The following is a 7,885-nucleotide window of genomic DNA, read 5'->3' on the forward strand; positions in this document are numbered from 1 at the left end:
TGTCCTGAAATAAGCCATGATTGGCAAGATCAGAATTTGGTGTGTTCTGATCTCCCAGCCTCTAGTTCCATCTGTATAAATAGCCCAGTGTGCAAAAGCTGCCGTGAACGACTGACTTCCTTTTTCACCAGAGACCTTGGGCAGGGCGGCGGTTTTGCCCATAATAAAGTCATCAGTATGTTTGTGGCTGTAACCGGGCCAGTCATTTCTCGGCTTCACGCCCACGCACCTTGGTGCGGCGGATCTGCAGTATCCCTGGTCGCTCGCTGCGTGGACTGGCTCAGAGATACAGGGGGGAGTGGAGATCAAGGCAAGGAGCAGGGGCCCGCGCGTCCCGGGCCCGGCACCTGCCTGCCTGGGGTCAGCGCCACGCGCCTGAGCTTCCGCCGCGACACAGGCTGCCCAGGTTTTTTTCCAAGGGCATCTGGAAGAGACTCTGGGAGGGTCCCGACGAACCACGTGGTGATCCCTGGAGGCCGAGCTGAGGCGCGTGGGCGGAAAGGACCCCTGGTCTCTGCTTTCTGCTTGAAACGCTCGCTCTGCACATACCACAAGTTTTTCAGAGGTTAGCCAAATTTGCATCTTTCTCCCCCAAGCTAGAGGAAGTGCTGGAGGAAGTCACGGATTAAAAGAATGGGGCGCAGGCTTAGGTTAGGGGCTCTTCTTGGCAGCTTTCCCTTTTAGCTAGAAACCCCAATTACCTTTACGCTGTTAACCCTCGACGGCACGGGTCAGTGGTGTACCCACTTGGAGTTCCTTATCTCAGAAAGCCCTTTCTCTCCCTTTAAACACGAGCTTTAAACTAATCAGCTGCCGTTGTCCAGTGATTCAGCTCCAGCTCCCTGGGGGGACACCAGCAAATCACAGGACAGCTGCTCTTAACACGGAGAATGTAGAGCTGCGCACAGGGTGTTGGGGGAAGGTCATGGCCGTGGCACTGGAAGGGAGGGCCAGAGGAGAGAGGAGGTCTGGATGGCCCTTTCGCTTTCGCCTTGGGAACGAGGATGAGCCTGTCTTTGATGCCTTGACTGGTTCTGCACTCTTTTCCTCCCGTCCTAAATTCAGCGACGTGATACGTATTTAAGGAGTCGGCCAAACCTCAAATTACACTGTCTGAGAACCGAGCCACTGCAAAGAAAGCAGTTCGGTTATTGGCATGAAACGACAGGACGCTGGCGCGTGGAGAAACCACTAGTAAAAGTGGAAGGAAACGGCTTCGGAAGATACGGTTACCTGTGTAAAGGAAGCTCAAGTACCTACCGTCCATTTCTGATCAAGCCTGAAAGTAAGTCTGCGCGTGTGGGCGGCTGTCAGGAGGGCTCTGCTGGCCCCTGCTCTATCTAAACGTTCTGCCTCTGTTCAGCCTGGGCCGTGGGATGCTGAGAGCCACCTTTCACGTGGTTTCCATTAGGGACTCTCTTGTGCCAAGCACATCCTGAGGCTTGTCGGGCTTCCTCAAAGTTGGGGGTGTTTGTGGTCATGGTGTCTCACCAAGCAGTGCTGAGCTCTCTGCCATCTCCCCTCTCCTCTGGGGCTCCTCCTTTGGGTCTCATTCACTGCAGCCTGGGTCGGCCCCTAACGGCTCCAAATTTTTCTCCACTAACAGCGCACATTTCGTGCCCCTTTCCAAAGGGCTTGGTGCCGAGGCCGACATCTCCACCCTCAGCTTGCTTCCACAAACCAACCCACATGTTTGGCACAAAACAAGACCTTCCCAGGAACATCTTCTCCCCTGGTTGGAGTGGCTGGGGGAGATGGAAGGCAAAAATGTGTCCTTGCTGTGATAGAGTGCATGGATTCCCAGGTTTTCTCTGCGCCCTGAGAGAGTCTGAGCCTTACTCCTGTGACATTATGGGAAACCCGGCCCCCTTCCCCATATCTTTGGGGCTCCCTCTGGGACAGCTGAGAGCTGCTACCAGACCACTGGCTCGCTCCAGGAGCCCACTGCTCAGGGCTCCTCCCTGCTCAACTCTGGCCATTTCACAGCCGCCAGTCTGTGCTGCAGGGGCTCCCTCCAAGTCCGCTTCTCAGGGAAGGAGTGATCCCAGACCCTCCCTCCCATTCTCCAAGAAATGGTTAACCTAAGGCTCTTGTGTTTAACAAACTTTCCAGAGCTTGAAGATAGTCCAATGGAATTACAATGCAGAAAACAGAAGCAAAATCAATATGAGGTATTTACGGACTGAATGTTTGTGTGCCCCTCAAATCCATATGTTAAAGCCTTAACCCCCAGGGTGGCCAATTTGGAGTTTGAGCTTTGCAGGAAATAATTAAGGCTAAATGAGGTCATAAAGGTGGGACTCTGATCCCATAGGATGAATGTCGTCTTAAGAAGAGGGTCCAGAGAGCTTGCTGTCTCTGCACACGAGTGTGCTCACAGACAGGGAAAGGCCATGTGGGTACACAGCAAGAAGGCGTGCCATCCAAAGCCCAAAGGGAAAGCTCTCACCAGGCACCAACCATGCCAGCACCTTTATCTCGGACTTCAGCCTGTGAAAAATAAGCTTCTGTTGTTTATGTATAAGCTTCTGTTTACCACCCAGTCTATGGTATTTTGTTATGGCGGCCCCAGCTCTCTGGGTCCCTGCCTGCAGGCTATCCCACACTCCCTACGGGCCATCGCATGGTCACTCTTGCCCGCCCTGGACTGGCCAGAGCAGCTCACGTGCTGGCTCAGAGACCCTCTGTCTCTTGCTCCTCCCTGTCTCTTGGCCCCAGGCTGAGAGAGGAAAATGCCATAATGCCATAAACGAGCTCTACAAAGACCTCCCTGTCCAAAATGAAGATGGGTTTTTATTTAACATCTCTGTCTGAAGCAGTTTCATCTGGATGACACCGCTGGCTTTTCCAAGAACCAGCCTTGTTGGGGAAAAGGGAGCATCTCTCTATCAGCCTTCTACCCTCGAGTGCAGAAGGCAATGCAGCTTCTTTTTCCTTTAATAATAAGAAAAATTTTAGACATTTACAAAATTGATAGAATAGTACAAGGAATGCTCACATACCCTTTACCTAGCCTGAACAATTGCCAGCATTGGCCTTGTTTGCTTTATCTACATACATGTAGCTCTGTGTGTGTGTGTGTGTGTGTGTGTGTGTGTGTGCGTGTCTGTGTGTCTGTGTATGTGTTTGGCTGGTTCATTTAAAAGTAAGTTTTACAGGAGCACCTGGATGGCTCAGTCGGTTGAGCGGCCGACTTCAGCTCAGGCCATGATCTCACTGTTTGTGAGTTTGAGCCCCATGTTGGGCTCTGTGCTGACAGCTCAGAGCCTGGAGCCTGCTTCAGATTCTGTGTCTCCCTCTCTCTGCTCCTCCTCGCTCAAGCTCTCTCTCTCTTTCTCAAAAATAAACATTAATTTTTTTTTGAAGTAAGTTGTACAAATTGTGACACTTTATCCCTAAACATTACAGCTTGCACCCCCTAAGAATAAGGACATTTTACAAATCACTACACCATTAGCCTCTAGGGAAAGCAACAGTATTTCCATAATGCACACAACTTTTAAAATAGCCCTTTCATTGTTTCTGCTATTCCGTCCTCACACCTGAGGCCACAAAACAGCAAGAGGTGTCAGTACTTGGGAAGCCAGTGCCCAATTCCCCCAACCACATTGGGAAATAAAGTTGCTAGGATCTTAGGTGTAGGATTAACTTATGATCAGAGCAGAGATGGGTAAAGTGACCCATCTGCAAGGGCTGCCAGATCTTCAACATATGACTGGGTGTCCAGATGAAAGGTATTAACATATCTAAAGAAAAACCCTTTCTGGTCAGAAAAGGCCAGGATCCGGAGCAAAGACGAGATCCAGAAGCAATCGTTTCAGTGGCCATCACGTGCCGTTAAGACTGCCTGCTCTCCTGGATTGAACCAGACATCTGGCTGTTTCAGCTTTCTGTCTGATAAAACAAAATGCTGCTTTTCAAAGGAAACCTGAAAATGTCTATGAATGTCAAGAGGCTGTGAGTGGGAGCTCGGTGTTTCTGATCCCTGCGTGGTGAGAGAGGCACAGAATGGATATTCCAACTCGCTGGAGATGCTCTCCCTGTGGCTCTAAAGTCAGAAGTAAAACTTGGTTTTCCGGGCAAGCTCTGTTCTGCTGTGCTCTCTGTTGGTCATACCATGTGAGAAAAGTGTATGTTTATGGGGTAGGGGGTAGTGCTGGGTATCGGTGAGGCACCAAATATAAATATTATAGATAGGGCTGTTAGGTGTTCTGAGTTACAGTTTTCTCCCTGGGAGGTTTTGAAGGCAGCTTTTGTGGGGGCCCTGGATGGGAGTCCAGGGACAGCAGGGAGGGGAGAGGCTCTCTGTTCTGAAGATGTCATCTGGATTTAACTGCATGGGTGGTGATGGGTCATAGACGTGGTAGCTGATCAGTCTGGGATTTTTTCACTTTTGGTTGTGCCTCACAAGCAATCACTCCTACCCACCCCTTTTCAGAAGAAGGCCTGCAGGGCTCTTGGTTATTGCCCCCATCATCCCCTCGCCCAGACAGGAGAAGAGATCTAGCTGGCCAGAGGTGGTGGCAGTGAGCATGCGTGACTGGAAGGGATGGGAGGAAGGCACTGCCAGGGTTTATGGACGCCTGGGGGAAGCTGGGTGCCCAAAGGGGCCCGTTCGTTGTTTTACCTTCTATTCAAACTCAAAATTCAAACCAATACTTAAATCGTTAGGAACAAAATTGTGCAACATGTTTAGTTTGAGGAGTCTACTCATTTGGCCAATGGTCTATTGACCCCTCAAGGAAGCCTCAGAAGCCAGTGAATAAGAGCGGTGGAAGTGAAGCCCAGAAAGATTTTTCTAGGACATTTGCCAGCTACACAGCATTGTCAGAATATGGTTGTATTTCCAGGAAAAAAAAAAAAAAAAAAAAGCTGGTGGCAGGGAATACCATTAATTAGTTATTCCCGAGTGTCTTTGCATCTTCTGGAGGATTGTACTACACCCTACTTGGTCTGTTTGCTGTTTGGACATGGGACATGTGCCTCAGTGTGTGGGATTCCTATTAAACATGAAATTTGACCCCGCAAGTACTATTGAATCCCATAAGTATTGTCCATGTAGGAGTGGGCCTCAGCTAATGGACTTCAAATATCCCAGTCCCATTTGAAAGGCCCTCTCTGTAACAAGAAAGGTGAGCTGGCTCTCGTAGCATGATACCATTCAACGTGGGATTGTTCTGATTTCCCTTCATTCAGATGCCATGCCGGAAAAACAACTCTTTTTAGCTGCCTAGGGCTATTGTAACAAAGTACTACAAACTGGATGGTTTCAAACACTAGAAACTTATTTCTCTCACAGTTCTTGTGGCCGGAAGTCTGAAATCAAGATGTCTGCAGGGCCACACTCCCACCGAAATGTGTAAGAGAGAAGGCTTCCTTGGCTCTTCTAGTTTCTGGTGTTTTCTGGCAATCCTTGGTGTTCCTCGGCTTCTAGATGCATCTCTCCAATCTCTGCCCCTGTCGTCACATGGCTGTGATGTCTGTGTGTCTCTGTGCCTCTTCTTATAAGGACACTAGTCAGAACGGACAGTCACCCTATGACCTCAATATTAACTTAATCAGACCTGCAAAGACCCTAAGTCCCAATCAGGTCATGTTTACAATGAATGGGGGTTGGGCCTCAACACATGTCTTTGGGCGGTGGGGGGACTCAGCTAAACCCTTAGCTTATGCTGTTGTGTCCATGGAGACTCCCTTCCGGGAAAGTATGTCTTCGTCATACGTCCTTTAATTATTCCAATTCCTGTGTCAATGATTTCTTATTGTAAAATTTCTACATTTGACTTAGAGAATGGTTTCGCTTTCCATGTAGCTGGGCTATAGGAAAATAAGGCCCTGACTGACTATATGTGGACTGGGGTTTTCCATTTCCAGAGAGAATAATGTCTCAGTGTAAGCTAATAACCTGGCTTTCCACTTTGATTCATCTCATGATCTGTCTCTGCAAAGAGAGGAGCAGCTACCATCTCTGTGCCAACAAAACCAAATTTCTGAACTTCTAGAGGCTGAGGAATAAACTTTGTGCTAACTTACCAAGATAACGACCAATCATAAGGAGCACAAGGCAGCTGTGGCATCTGGGTATTCCCCGGGCCAACGACCCAGTATTACACTTGCCATGTGGTCCCGTGTGAGGCCTGTTATTTGTCTTGTTTTGGATTTCCAATATATGGGCTTTTGTTCTGTGTGAGGAATAACTATTCCAAAGAGCGTTTGGTCCCCTTGGTAAAGCAAACAAAACTCCCAACCACAGACAAAAAGAGTTGATTAAAACCAAGAATGTTTCAGATCTTGTCTCAGATTCAAACTTACTAAGAAAACAGATAATTTTTAAAGAAAATTGGTAGGATTGTTGGTATAATGAAGTAACCCAATGCATCAGTCAAAAGAATCCTGATCATGGCAAAGTCTCAAATCTCTGAGGTTATGAAATCAAATTTCAGCAGATTCATTCTAGAGGACAGCGGGGTTTTCTTTTTCAATTTTAAGTGAATTAACTAGTGAGGAAATCCAGTGCAGATGTATAATGTTTATGACAGGCAGTGAATCTGGCACCTTCCATGGCAATAAAACAGAGACACCTGCACCCTGTTCAGCTAAGGCAGAAGACACTGGCATAAACAGTGGTTGTGCGAAGATGAGGACCAGATGACTGATGGGGCTCTTTCAAGGGAATGGCTGAGGTAGGAACCGACCAGAGGTGGGGGAGGTTATTTAGTTGACCAGGGTCCAGATGGCAGGCAGGCTTGCCTGAAGGGTAGCACTGTAGGGCTGCGGGGAGGAAAGGCAGGGTTAAGCTGACCTGGAGCAAATCTCTCAGGACAGTGCTTCTCAGATGCCAGTGTGCCCAAGAGAATCACCGGGAGAGCTTTTTAAAAACACAGATTCTGATTCGGTACACCTGGAGTGAGGCCCATATATCTGCATTTCTATCAAGGTGAGGCAAATGCTGCTGGTCTGTGAACCCCATTTTGAGTAGCACAGTGCTAGAAAACACCTCAAAGCTGGGAGTCGCTACTGGAGTTAATTTTCTGTGGAAACAGCGAGTGCTCAGAGAAAGAGGAGCTTGGGAAAGCAGTGTTAGGGTGTGTATCTGTTAGCACGGTGCAGCTGCTAATGGCAGGCATCTGAGAGCCCAATGTTAATCACACCTAGCAAGTAGAAAGCTTATAAGGGTTTCCCAGGGTTTTTCCAGTTGGGCAACGCCTCTCAGAAGGTAGAAAAGCCAGATGGTTTTAAATAGCTCGCTCTCAAAAAAAAAAAAAAAGTCTGGGGCACCTGGGTGGCTCAGTCAGTTAGGCGTCTGACTATGGTTCTCGCCATTTGTGAGTTCGGGCCCCGCATCAGGCTCTGTGCTGACAGCTCAGAGCCTGGAACCTGCTTTGGATTCTGTGTCTCCCTCTGTCTGCCTCTCCCCTGCTTGCACTCTCTCCCTCTCTCTCTCTCAAAAATAAAATAAACATTAAAAAATTATATATACAAAAACAATGTCTGAGTTAGTTGGATTCTAAGTTACAAGGACCTATCAGGGAGAATTATTTTATCATCCCCTCATTTGGCATCTCCGAGTCAGTTAGCATTATTATTATTATTATTATTATTATTATTAAATAATGATGAAAGTTGTAACTACCCTTTACTGCATGCCAACTGTGGGTCACATGAGGTGCCCACCATTTACAGTGGGGCCATTCTCGTTAAACATCTGTGGGCATGTAGTATTGTGCCAGGGTGTTTGGAGAATCACAGGATGACATGGTACCTCTCCTGGGAGTGTGAATACTACTTGAACATGTTGGAGAAAACCAGAATTTTTCATATTAGAATAAGTATGCAAATATTACAGCATAAAAGGCAGTCTTTCATCCCCTTTGCTCTTACAAGG

At 47.9% G+C, this 7,885-nt stretch overlaps 1 long non-coding RNA gene across 1 annotated transcript; it reads left to right on the forward strand.

Annotated features, from left to right (window-relative positions):
• Window positions 1-575: 575 nt before the first annotated feature.
• Window positions 576-7,251, forward strand: LOC123586549. The gene is made up of 2 exons (XR_006706872.1): window positions 576-1,285; window positions 5,300-7,251. It is a non-coding gene; the product is annotated as an uncharacterized LOC123586549 (long non-coding RNA).
• Window positions 7,252-7,885: the final 634 nt, after the last annotated feature.

This window comes from Leopardus geoffroyi, chromosome B1 (genome assembly GCF_018350155.1).
Source record: "Leopardus geoffroyi isolate Oge1 chromosome B1, O.geoffroyi_Oge1_pat1.0, whole genome shotgun sequence".
NCBI classification, from domain to species: Eukaryota; Metazoa; Chordata; class Mammalia; order Carnivora; family Felidae; genus Leopardus; species Leopardus geoffroyi.